The following is a 14,500-nucleotide window of genomic DNA, read 5'->3' as shown; positions in this document are numbered from 1 at the left end:
ATACAGATAATATAATCTCAAACTGTCCATACTGGACAATTCAGGAATTAATGTACACCTCAATGTACACTAATTCCCAAACGGGTCTAAGGTTATTTATGCAATGTTATACAATATCTAACCAAAAAGTCTACAAATAAATTAGCGCACATTGTTTGAATTATCCCGATGTACTAATAATATTTATATTATTAATAATTGATAACACTTAGAAATTATTTGTAGACTTATATAGTTCCTAATTTATTATATTATATGTCATTTATCAGCTATATAATATATAACACTACTATAAAATATCTTATAATTACTATTATAAGTTACTGATAACACTTATATTTTATTTGTTATTATATAGCAAAAAATAACAATTTTTACTTATTTATTTTGTATTTAATATAATATATAGTAAATTAGATTATAATTACTAGTTATACTATATATTGATAACACTTAATTGTTATCAGTTATTATATAATTATTACTATTATTGCCAAAATTATTATAATTATTCTAAAAATTTTTATTATTAAATAAGTAATTATTATTATAATTACTTATCTATTTCTTATTAATCATTTTTTAATACTATACATTACATGATAATTATTATTATGGATTAATACTAATATACTCTATACTATATATTATTAGATAAAATATTTAGGATTATTGAGCTATTAGATTTTTAGGAATTATTATTTTATAATACTTATTTATATTATAATTTTAGTAATACGATTTTTTATATATACTATATAGTTATGCCTTATAATTGACACTTAGTAATATATGATAATTTATTATATTAGTTATTTAACTAATTATATATATAATAGTTTTAATTGTAATATTATAATTTATAATTATGATCATCCAATAAATTATATACCAAAATTTTTATTCTTACACAAATAATCACACTATTTATTTATTAAATAAATTGTTATATATATTCTTTTATCACAACAAATTACTAAAATAGACACATAAACTAACAAATAATTATTATTCAAAAACATACACTATACTAAAAAATTATCACATTAAGAATAAACATATTCAATAACAATAATTTTTCTTTTTAATTCATCCAAACAACACAAACTTAATCACAAATTATATCCACAATAAAATGTAACAATAGAGTTTAGTATATATACCTTGTGCTTTAAATAAATTCTTCTTCAAAATGATTAACTTCTCAACAATTCACAACAAATGATCCCTCAAAAAATACACAATACTAGTTAGTTAAATATATATGAAATAAAACATTGATAATTATCATGTATATTACAAATAAAAAATGAGAAATATTATTTACCTTAATGCTTAGAACTATACCTTTGCAAACTCTCTCTCACTATAACCCTCAACTTCTTCTCTTCCTCTCTCTAAAACTCTCTTTGTCTCTCCCCACTGCTTTCCACTTCCCAGCTCCGTCTCTCTAAAACTCTCTCTGTCTCTCACTCTAACACGCATGGAGGAAAGTAGAAATGAATCTGCTTTCCCGTGCGTGAAAGTTTTATTTTCTGCTTGTTATGCGATTAACGTTCGGACGTTCATTAATGAACGTCCGAACATTTAATTTTACGTGCGAACGTTTAAGCATTAACGTTCGAACGTAAAATTATCCCGTCGAAGCTTTATACAGTACGTTCGCACGTATTATTGTCCATCCTACGTATTCGTCAGTAACATTCAAACGTTTATATAATACGTTAGAACGTACTGTGCAAATTTGGTTTAAGCGGGAAATTTCCCTCCGAATTTATTATAACGTCCGAACGTTTCGCATTAAGGTTCAAATGTTAATATTATTATTTACATATTAGAATTTAGTATATTCCTCATAATATACTTATATATTAAATTATAAATTATACAATATTAATTAATATATAATTTGTACCAATTATAATATATATAACAAGTATTATATAAGAACGTACTATATATATATTATAACTTTATATTAACTAATAATATAAAATATATATTATATTATAACTATAATATAATAAGTATATTATATATTATAGTTATAACAAGTATATTATAATATATTATATAGGAAAAATTGTATATTATCCTAGTATAGTATACTTTAATATAGTATATCTAATAACTATATTAAAGTAATATAGTTATTAGATAATATAGTATAAATATTATATAATATATTATCTATATTATAGTCTAAAATATAGTATAAGTATTATATACTATATTATCTATATTATAGTCTATAATATAGTATAAGTATTATATAGTATGTTATCTATATATAATAACTATATAATATCGTATAATAGATTATATAGTAAATATATTATAGATATAATATACTACTAGTACTATGTTATATATACTACTTGTATATAATATCGTATATATACTACAAATATAGTGTAATATATAGTATACTATATATATACTTTATATGTATATACTATATATATTATATACTATATATTACTATATAGTACATACTATAGTTATTATATAGATACTATAGTATATTAACTATAGTATTGGATATATAAATAACTATATAATACTACTATATAATATATACTATATATATTAACATATTAAATAGTATTAAATATATATATTAATATTATTACAATAATATATACAATAATATTATATAAGTATACACTAGATATAATATAATATATAATAACATACGTATATATATTATATCTATATATAGTATATAATATGTATATAATATACGTATATAATATAGTATACTATATTACTATATACTATATAATATAGGTTTCAATAATACGTATATAACACTACATACGTATTAAAACTACATACTATATAACACTATATACTATATAGTATAACACTATATACTATATAGTATAACACTATATAGTATATAGTATACACTATATACACGTATAACAGTATATAGTATACGCTATATACACTATTAACACTATATACTATATAATATACGTATATTATACGTATATAATATTATACATTATATAATATATAATATTATATATTATATATCATATTATATAGTAATATATAGGTAATATAATATATATTATAATAATATATTATATAATATATATAATGTAATATATAGTGTAAAAACGTTCGAATGTTATAACTAAAACGTTCGGACGTTTTGATTGACGTCTGAACATATACGTTATACGTTCGCATGTTAACACAACGTCCGAACGTACAAGTTATACGTTCACACGTATGATTTTAAGTCCGAACGTAATCTACATAACGTTCGCATGTGCAGTTAACTTCCGAACGTTAATTAATTAACGTTCGAACGTTAACTGTATATAAGGCTAGGCACGACGGTTTCTAGGCCATAACTTGTACGAAACCGGTCCGGAAACTCAAACTCTCTCATCCTCTCCGCCACGCATGACGCCGCAACCGTCGCCATCCGCCACCGCAACCGTCACTAAAAGGTAATGTGCCCTCTCCCTCTTCTATTTCCTTGCTTTTAATCGGTGGGTTTCAAAAATTCGAAACCCACTGTAGCCCGGTTATAAAACTTGCATTTCCGGCCACCATTCACAGTAAATTGATAAAATAGGACCGTAGAAACATTCCCCATCTTCGGAAATGCTTATTTTGGTTGTTTGTGGCTTCGAAACATGCGTTTCGAAGCTTTCGATAATGGCTGAGTCGACTCAGCGATTCCGTGTCGTAATGTTCGTACGTCACAACACAACGTCCGAACGTGTGACCTTTTGTATTCTTTACGTTCGCACGTTATATTGTAACGTGCGAACGTATTAGTTTTACGTGCGAACGTTTTTATCCAACGCTTTAATGTAACGTTGGATAAAACGTTCGAACGTAAACCGTTGGTCTTCTTCGGCTAGTAAGAATGTCCGAACGTATGACGGTTCAAATTCATTACGTCCGAACGTTTAGATAATACGTTCGGACGTAATGAACTCATTCGCACGTTTTTATCGAAAGTTAAATTCGGACGTTTTTATCGTGCGAACGTACTTGCATTAACGTTCGAACGTTTCCTATTAAATTTTTTTTTATATTGTTTCTTTTAAGTATTATTATTTTATATATTGAAAAAGTGAAATTATTTAAAAGTTTTACTGGCAAAATTATGTAAATTTATAAGGATGATATTTTAATTTTTAGTATAATCCATATATATCATAATACGTATGTATCTGTGATTATAATCATTTTTTTTAAATGTTATAACTTATATATTTTTTTTAATTTTCAGGATATGGCTCAGTATATGACGACAAGGAAGCGAGGGAGGGATGGAGGCAATCCGGACATCGCTCGACTGGGGGCACGAACTGTTATGGGGGAACGAGAAATCCTCATTAATGAGTTTGATGAGCTCAGCTGGGAGCAGAAGACGCTGAGAGACGTCTTCGTCACCAGAGGCTGGGGCCCCATATGCACATTGAGGGGAAAGATTTACCCCACAATGGTTCGAGAGTTTTACATTGGGATGGCCCCCATGCCTAACGATGCATCATCCCATACTCTCAGTGTACGCGGTGTACAGTTTCAGTTCTCGGCGGATATTATCGCCGACTTACTCCAGATTCCGCGTATACTACCTGAGTCGACAGCTGCTCAGGCTGATGACATAGCAGCTGCATTTTCCCCGGGCATATTCGAGGCAGATCCAGCCGCTTCTGCTTCATCTTCGGGTCGTGTTGAGTTTATGCCCAGTCATGAAGAAGATCGATCCGAGGGCGATCCTATTGTTGCTGAGGTTGGTGACGATGAGCGGGACCAGGATTTCTACATCCTCACTGGCACGGACCACACAAAGCTCGATAGGCCGAACTCCTTCAGCCAGAATCAGCTACTGCCTTTCTTTCGCATGTTGCACATTTTTGTTGCAACAAATGTAGACCCGGTGGCACATAAGAGCACATTCAGTCGGGCTCGTGCATAGTTCCTGATTGGCTTGGCACGTGATGAGCCCATTGACTTGCCCCTTGTTATATTTGAGCGGATCCGTTACGAGGCCAGCATCGTTACCACTGATAATCTCCCGTATGGAGTCATCATCAGCCGCTTATTACTAGCCCGGGGAGTGCCACTCCAGGTGGAGGAGATGGTGAGAAACCAGATGAGCCCTATCGACATAACCACACACCGCCGGAGCATTGGACAGGGGAAAGGCTCAGCTCGGCGTCAGTCTGGTCCTATGCCAGATCTTGTTCCCCCGACTGAGTCTGGGGTCGATGTTGCTCGCCCGTCGACAAGTACTAGTCAGCAGCCAGGAGTTACATCTGCTGGGGATGTGCGACCTGCTTGGGTTGATACAATGATGACAGATATGAAGGCGCATATAGACCGACAGATCGATAGACAGATTGCACATATAGATCAGGCTGTTGCACATCTTGCACATCATGTAGATGTGCTAAACAATAAGGTTGAGACATTGACTGAGGAGTTTCGATCTTTTGTAAACCAGCAGTTCTGAAAGTGATTTGTAAAAATTTATCATTCGAACGTTTTTTATTTTCGACATATGTAATGGACACAAATATTTAATGTATGTATTGTGTAGCTTAATTTCTACTCTTAATTTTTTTTTAATATAACGTTACTCAACCTTACTATTAAACAAATATATATTATGGTTAATTTATGTAATTTAACATATAACGTTCAAACTTTATCACATTAACGTTCGAACATTGGCGCTAATATATTCACATTCGCACATAATTAGTTAAAACGTTCGAACGTTTTCTCGCTAATTTTTTTACGTTCGCACGTAAATATACATAACATTCGAACATTACCGTGACGTGCGAACGTATTATGTTAAACGTCCGAACGTTTCGAAATTCTTGCCCAACATTTAGTGACAGTTCTCACAAACCGTCACAGTAAATACGTTTTAGTCATAGTTTGAAAACCGTTACTATTTATAATCTGTCGCTAAAAGCCATATTTGTTGTGGTGAACATATTCATTCTGTATTCAAAATAAGAAGAGAAGGCTCATTTTAAGTTTCCCCTATGGTCCCTAATGACGTCTCCTCCACCATAATTATACATTTAAAAGTACTTGTCCATAACATTAACATTAATCAATAACACTAAGCAAGAGTCAACATAAGCTTGCACCATCAAGTAAGGCGGCCATAATTGAGGTTTTAAGCTGTACTTTGACTACATGCATGATGACATGATGTCCATCGCTGAATTACACCTCCATTAATCAGAAAATCTTCCATCAAGTTTGGTATATAAAACAAATTAAGAGTTAAGATTTCAATCGACTTCGTTATTTTCTAAATAATGACGTTATAAAAGAACACATCAACGATCTTGAGTTTGAAAAATCAACACTGACGTAGAATAATAAAACAATGGACGTTCATTTGACAAGTGATTTTAGTTTATTAACCAGTGGGCTGGGAAAACGAATGGCGGGGCTGTCTACAAACATTTCCATTCTCACCATGGATATCTCAATTTTCTTCCTTCTTCTTATGCTCATCCAAACTCCTCCTATCTTCATCATCAAAAACATTTGACGTTCTTAGAGGTTCATCTTTATCTGTTGAGGACCCAAGCGACAAACTGGTTTCTCTCAATGGTGATTTTCTACGGGATTTTTCCCGGCCGGTGAAAACGCTTTCTGCTTTGCCATATGGTTGACAAGGTCCTCAACTCCGACCGTTGTTTGGATGGCAAACCGAGATGATCCGGTTGATGGAACAGGTTCACAGCTTTCGCTTTCGAAAGATGGCAAGCTTCACCTAACAAACTCCGCCGGTATAACCGTTTGGGCCACCAGAACAGCAGCCTCGACCCATTTAGAGTCCTCGAAATTGCAACTACAGCTCCAAAACACCGGAAATCTTGTTCTAAATCATTCTGAGAGTGGTGTCATCTGGCAGAGCTTTGATTCACCAACAGATTCGATACTCTTCTTCCACAACAAATGCTAACCAGGATTTCAAGCCTCGTATCAAAATCAAGCGAAGTGGACTATTCTTCTGGCTACTATAAGCTATTTTTTGACAACGATAATGTCCTTCGTCTGTTATACCAAGGTCCTGTTGTATCCAGTCTCTACTGGCCTGATCCAGAGCTTAGTGATCCTGGACTAGCTGGAAGGTCTATGTACAACTCTAGTAGAGCTGCAATACTGAACGAGTCGGGCTATTTCTGGTCCTCTGATTATTTGGTGATCCAAGCTACAGATTTTGGTGTGAAAACTCACAGATGATTAACTATTGATCGTGATGGTAACCTTCGATTGTACAGCCTGGAAGCAATGAATGAAGGGTGGGATTGGGTTGTCACATGGCAAGCGATGTCGGATCCATGCACCATTCATGGCATATGTGGGCCCAATAGTTTTTGTAGTTATGATCATGCTTCCGGCAGGAGATGCTCTTGCTTGCAGGGATTCAAGATGAAAGATCCAACTGATTGGTCTTTTGGGTGTGAAGCAGAATTCAATATCCCTTGCAATCAGAGTCATGGAAAGCTGTCTAGTTTTGTCCAACTTTCTCATTTTCATTTCTATGGCTACGATTTAGAGTTCTTGCCGGATGTGACCTTACAACACTGTGAAAACGAATGCCTAACGACGTGTAGTTACCCCAAGTATGTTACCCCAAGTATAAGTTATACAATGGACAACTTACACCAAATTTTGAGGGAGACTGGTATTTAAGAGTACCCAAAGCTGGTTTCGTCTATAACAAGACGCTTGATGCCGCCGAATCAAGATTGAGTTGTACAGACGAACTTAGTAGGCAAGTTATGTTATGAGTGGAGACAAAACGGTGAACGGTGAGTCATGCACCGTTTGCTCCTTTGGCATATTAGGCACCCCAGTACCGTTCCTCTCTTTGTTTTATTAGGCACCCACCCCTTAGTTTCTATAGCAGATTGCTGCACCGTAAGTGGCCTGCTCTCCTATAAATATGAGAGCTTAAATGTGCAGAATGGGACAGAGTGTGGGAGAGAAAGAAGAGAGAAAGGGAGTGGGTGAGCAGAGAGAGTTTAGAGAGAGAATTTTTTGTAAAAATTGTTACATAGTGAAGTTACAGCATCTGTGGACGTAGGCAATTGCCAAACCACGTTAAATTTCGTCTCTCATTTTATTTAGAATCATCACTATCTCCGACCAGCCCCTAACAACTGATATCAGAGCTCTGGTTCGAGCTGCCTAAAAATTCAAGTTGGTCAAAATTAATTTTTGACAACTCCAGGGTGTTCCTCGTGTCGAGACGAATCCGTTGCCACAAATGGAATCAGAAACGGAGGTCGGAGGAGCCCACACGCGCCCCGAGAAGATCGGCGCGTGCATCTACTGCAACTCATACGCCCCCACGCGCACCCCAGGTTGAAGACAACTGAAACTCACGCTCCCACGCACCCTTCATGAGGAAGACTCGTGAATTCCACTCTCCCACGCTCTCCCACGCGCTCTGGAGGAACCCCTGTGTGTACTACACTCGCCGAGCCTAGCCGAGCCGTATTCCTGAGCCGAGCCGAGCCGTGATCCTGAGCCGAGCTGTATTCTTGAGCCGAGCCGAGCTGTGATCCTGAGCCGAGCCTAGCCGTATTCCTGAGCCGAGCGGTATTCCTGAGCCGAGCTGTGTTACTGAGCCAAGCCATGTTCCTGAGCTGAGCCGATGTCATCCTGCCACTTGTCGCACTCTGGTTGGTCGAAACGGTTTTGGCCTGTTTAAACTCAATTTTGATCCAATTTTGACGATTCCAGACTCATTTTTAGCTAATTCGAGTGTTTCAGACTCAACGGTGATGTTTGTTTCTTCAAATTTGAACTCATTTGTAAAGTTATGGCTGGAGAAGAAGCTAAAGGTGTTGGTATCGAGAAAATTGACGGTACAGACTTTGCCTACTGGAGAATGCAGATAGAGGATTATCTCTATGGGAAGAAACTATATCTTCCACTCCTAGGAAGAAAGCCAGATGACATGAGTAATGAAGATTGGAGTTTCCTTGATAGACAAGTGTTGGGAGTCATTCGACTAACACTGTCAAGATCAGTTGCACACAATGTGGGAAATGAGAAGACCACAGCAGATTTGATGAAGGCTCTAACAGACATGTACGAGCAGCCATCAGCCAATAACAAAGTGCATTTGATGTACAAGCTATTCTACTTGAGAACCGTAGAAGGAAATCCAGTTATTCAGCATCTGAATGAGTTCAACACCATCATCAATCAATTAGCTTCAGTGGGGATTGAATTTGATGATGAAGTACGTGCACTGATTGCTCTGGCTCAATTGCCAAAAAGCTGGGAGGCCATGAGAACAACTGTTAGCAATTCTTATGGCAAAACAAAGATGAAGTATCAAGATATCCGGGACTATATTCTTAGCGAGGAAGTTCACAGAAGAGATACAGGAGAAGCATCAACTTTCAGTTCTGCCTTAAACCTCGAGACGAGAGGTAAAGGAGCTAGTACAAGTTCAAATCGGGGCAGGTCAAAGTCCCGAAGAGGCAGAAGTAAATCTAGGTCCGGAAAACAAGTATAGTGCTGGAATTGTGGCAAGATTGGCCACTTCAAAAATAATTGCAAGGAAGCAAAGAAGAAGAATGAGCATGACTCTGCTAATGCCACAACAGAAGATCTCCAAGATGCCTTACTCCTTTCAGTCGACAACCAAATTGAATCTTGGGTGTTAGATTCAGGAGCCTCATTTCACACTACAGCACACCAAGAAATCATGCAGAATTATGTCACTGGTGATTTCGGGAAGGTGTACTTAGCAGATGGTGAAGTGTTGGAAATCGAAGGCATGGGAGATGTACGAATCAATCTGCCCAATGGAAGTACATGGTTGCTACAGAAGGTGCGACATGTTCCCAAGCTCATGAGAAACTTGATTTCTGTAGGACAACTTGATGCTGATGGGCATTCGGTACTATTTACAGGTGGCACGTGGAAGATAACAAGAGGAGCTATGGTAGTAGCTCGAGGCACAAAAATAGGTACTCTATACATGACTTCAAGCATTAGAGATACTGTTGCAATTGTTGACACAAATGCCAACCTATGGCATCAAAGGCTTGGTCACATGAGTGAGAAATGAATGAAAGTACTATTATCCAAGGGGAAGTTACCAAAGTTGGAATCAACTGATTTCTACATGTGTGAAGGTTGCATTTTTGGGAAGCATAAAAAGGTTAGCTTCTTAAAAAATGGCAGAACTCCAAAGTCTACAAAGTTGGAGTTGGTGCACACAGATTTGTGGGGGCCATCCCCAGTACCTTCTCTTGGAGGATCGCGGTACTATGTTTCCTTTATTGATGATTCAAGCAGGAAAGTATGGGTTTATTTTTTGAAAAATAAATCTGACACATTTGACAAGTGGAGAGCCATGGTTGAAAATGAAACAGGCTTGAAGTTGAAATGTCTGAGGTTAGACAATGGCGAAGAGTACATCGACGGAGGGTTCAAAGAATTCTGTGCTGCAAATGGGATTAGATTTCAGAAGACTATTCCCAGGACACCGTAGCAGAATGGCGTAGCTGAACATATGGACAAAACTCTCAACGAACGTGCCAGAAGCATGAGGTTGAATTCAGGATTGCCTGAATGTTTTTGGGCTGATGCAGTTAACACTGCAGCCTATTTGATTAACCGGGGACCTTCAGTTCCCTTAAAGTTCGATCTACCAAAGGAAGTCTGGAACGGAAAGAAGGTAAATCTTTCCCATTTGAAAGTTTTTGGCTCTGTATCATATGTTCACATAGATTCTACTGATCGTAATAAGTTAGAAGCCAAATCTAGAAAATGTTTTTTCATCAGTTATGGTGATGAAGAATTTGGCTATCGATTTTGAGATGATAAAAATCTCAAAATCATCAGAAGTAGAAATGTGATATTTAATGAGCAGATTCTGTACAAAGCTAAGTCACAAGCTGAACCTGAGGAGCAGCCAAAGAAACCTGAAGTTGTTGACTTTAATGTTACTCGAGTCAACCCTGATCAGAACGAGGATCAAGAGAATGTTGATACACAGATCGAACAAAGTATACCACTCACTGTTATTCGAAGATCTTCAAGGACGATCAGGCCACCACAACGGTTCTCACCATCTCTACATTACATCTTGCTAACAGATATTGGTGAACTGGAAAGTTATGATGAAGCTCTACGAATTGAAGATTCGATCAAGTGGGAGAAAGCCATGCAAGAGATGAAGTCACTGATGTCAAATCAGACATGGGAGCTAACTAAGCTTCCAAAAGGCAAGAAGGCTTTGCACAATAAATGGGTGTATAGAATTAAGGAAGAACATAATGGTAGCAAGCGCTACAAAGCCAGAATGGTCGTGAAGGGGTTTCAACAAAAGGAAGGTGTCGACTACACAGACATTTTCTCCCCAGTTGTAAAATTGACCACGATCAGGCTAGTGATGGCAATTGTGGCTGCAGAGAATCTACATCTTGAGCCGTTAGATGTGAAGACTGCATTCCTTCATGGTGATTTGGAGGAAGACATCTATATGCACCAGCCACAAGGATTCTCAGTAAAGGGAAAAGAGAATCTAGTTTGCAAACTGAAGAAGATCTTGTATGGCCTAAAATAAGCTCCATGACAATGGTACCGAAAGTTTGACAACTTCATGTGCAGTAATGGATTTACAAGACTGCAGGCTGACCATTGTTGCTATATGAAGAATTTTGACAACTCTTATATTATCCTACTGTTGTATGTGGATGATATGCTCGTTGCAGGGTCAAGCATCGAGGAGATCAATAAGCTGAAGAAGCAGTTGCCAAAGCAGTTTGAGATGAAGGATTTGGGTGCTGCAAAACAAATCCTTGGTATGAGAATTATTAGAGACAGGTCTAATGATACTCTTAAGCTCTCGCAAGAGGAGTATGTGAATAAAGTGCTCAGAAGGTTTAACATGGACAAGGCGAAACCAGTGAGCACACCCTTAGCTAGTCACTTTTGACTAACTAAGGATTAGTCGCCAAAGACGGAGGAAGAGCAAGAATGTATGAACATAATACCCTATGCATCTGCTATTGGTAGTCTTATGTACGCCATGGTCTGTACAAGGCCAGATATTGCACAAGCAGTGGGAGCTGTGAGCAGGTACATGAGTAATCCAGAAAAGCAGCATTGGGAAGCAGTCTAGTGGATTTTAAGATATCTACAAGGCTCTTCAGATACGTCACTATGTTTTACAAAAGCAGGTTTAAAACTACAGGGATATGTAGATGCTGATTTAGCAGGTGACGTTGACAGCAGAAAAAGTACTACTAGATTTGTGTATACGCTGGGTGGTACAGCTATATCGTGGGCTTCTAAGTTACAGAAGATTGTTGCTCTCTCAACTACAGAAGCGGAATACGTTGCTATAACTGAAGCGGGGAAGGAAATGGTTTGGTTGCACTCATTCTTGGAAGAATTGGGAAAGAAGAATGAAAAATGTATTATGCATAGGGATAGTCAGAGTGCTATTTTTCTTGTAAAGAATCCAGCCTTTCATTCCAGAACAAAACACATACAGTTGAGATACCATTTTATCCGATCTCTTCTCGATAGTGGACAGCTGATACTTGAGAAGATTCGAGGAACAGAGAACCCAGCAGACATGTTCACAAAAGCAGTTACTGCTGACAAACTGAAGCTGTATGTAGCTTCAGTTGGCCTCCGTACTTAAAGGCATGACTTGAAGTTGCTGTGATGGTTGCTATAAAGATATGTAGACTCATTTGTCTCCAAGTGGGAGATTGTTATGAGTGGAGACAAAACGGTGAACGGTGAGTCATGCACCGTTTGCTCCTTTGGCATATTAGGCACCCCAGCACCGTTTCTCTCTTTGTTTTATTAGGCACCCACCCCTTAGTTTCTGCAGCAGATTGCTACACCGTAAGTGGCCTGCTCTCCTATAAATAGGAGAGCTTAAATGTGCAGAATGGGGCACAATGTGGGAGAGAAAGAAGAGAGAAAGAGAGTGGGTGAGTAGAGAGAGTTTACAGAGAGAGAAGTTTTTGTAAAAATTGTTACATAGTGAAGTTACAGCATCTATGGACGTAGGCAATTGCCGAACCACGTTAAATTTTATCTCTCATTTTATTTAGAATCATCTCTATCTCCGACCAGTCTCCAACAAGTTAGAGGAACGTATGAAAATAAGACACTGAAGCTTTTGCTTTGGTTTACTACTGCAGTGGGAGGCCTAGAGGTAACCTGCATTTTCCTAGTTTTATTTTCCTTGTTCATGAGTAGTAAGAATTCCGATGCAGTTGCAGAAGGATACCTCATGATGTCTAGATTCAAGCGATTCAAGTTTTTTGAGCTGGAAAAGGGCACACGGGGATTCGTTGAAGTGATTGGACGAGGAGGGGGTGGTGTAGTATACAAAGGTATACTGCTCGATAAGCGAGTTGTAGCAATCAAAAGACTCGACGAAGCTAACCAAGGAGAAGCTGAATTCCTAACAGAAGTAAATACCATTGGGAGGCTTAACCACATGAACTTGATAGTTATGTTGGGATACTGCGTAGAGGGAAAGCATAGGCTTCTGTTGTACGAGTACAAGGAGCATGGATCCTTAGCAGATAAACTTACTTCTAACGAACTTGATTGGAAAAAGAGGTTTGACATTGCAGTGGGCACAGCAAAAGGCCTAGCTTATTTGCATGAAGAGTGCCTAGAGTGGGTTTTACATTGTGATGTAAAGCCTCATAACATACTCTTGGACTCCAACTATCAACCAAAGGTAGCAGATTTTGGTCTGTCTAAACTACTGAATAGAGGTGAGCGTGATCATTCAAGCTTCTCAAAGATGAGAGGAACTAGAGGTTATATGGCTCCTGAATGGGTTTATAATCGTCCCGTCACCTCTAAAGTTGATGTCTATAGCTATGGGATTGTGGTGCTGGAAATTGTTACGGGAAAGAGCCCCACAGGTACGCAGCATAGCCCTGGTGGCGGAGGGGCGAAAGAGTATAATAGATTGGACTCGCTGGTGAGGGAGAAGATCATGATGGATGCTGATGGTGAAGCTTCAAGGGAGTCGTGGAATATTGAGGAGATTGTAGATCCAAGCATGGGCGGCAGATATGACTCGGCTAAGATGGAACTTCTGCTCAAGGTGGCTTGACAATGCGTTGCAGAAGATAAGGATGATAGGCCCACCATGACCCAGGTTGTAGAGATGCTTTGCTGCGACGAGGTCAACTGATATATATATATATATATATAGATATCTAAGTTAACCGTAAGAACAATAATTTATAAGGATTTTTATTTTTTGTTTATTTTATTTTATTAAAAAAAACGAGACGACGAGACCCCAATAATGTAACTTATTAATTTGAACTTTTTTATTTTTTATTTTTTTGCAAATCTTGTTATAGAAATATCTTCCTTTATGCAAGTCGAGTAGGTTCTAGGTATCTTTTTTTTTTTTTTTTTTCTTTTTGTGCTACACTAATTCACTCGAAACCCGATAAGGTATTTG

At 37.1% G+C, this 14,500-nt stretch overlaps 1 pseudogene; it reads left to right on the top strand.

Annotated features, from left to right (window-relative positions):
• The first annotated feature begins 6,709 nt into the window (after window positions 1-6,709).
• LOC122274629 lies at window positions 6,710-14,221 on the top strand (annotated as a pseudogene).
• Window positions 14,222-14,500: the final 279 nt, after the last annotated feature.

This window comes from Carya illinoinensis, chromosome 8, assembly GCF_018687715.1.
Source record: "Carya illinoinensis cultivar Pawnee chromosome 8, C.illinoinensisPawnee_v1, whole genome shotgun sequence".
In the NCBI taxonomy this organism is placed as follows: Eukaryota; Viridiplantae; Streptophyta; class Magnoliopsida; order Fagales; family Juglandaceae; genus Carya; species Carya illinoinensis.
The sequence above is the reverse complement of the archived record's forward strand: the minus strand, read 5'-3'. Positions and strand labels throughout refer to the sequence as shown.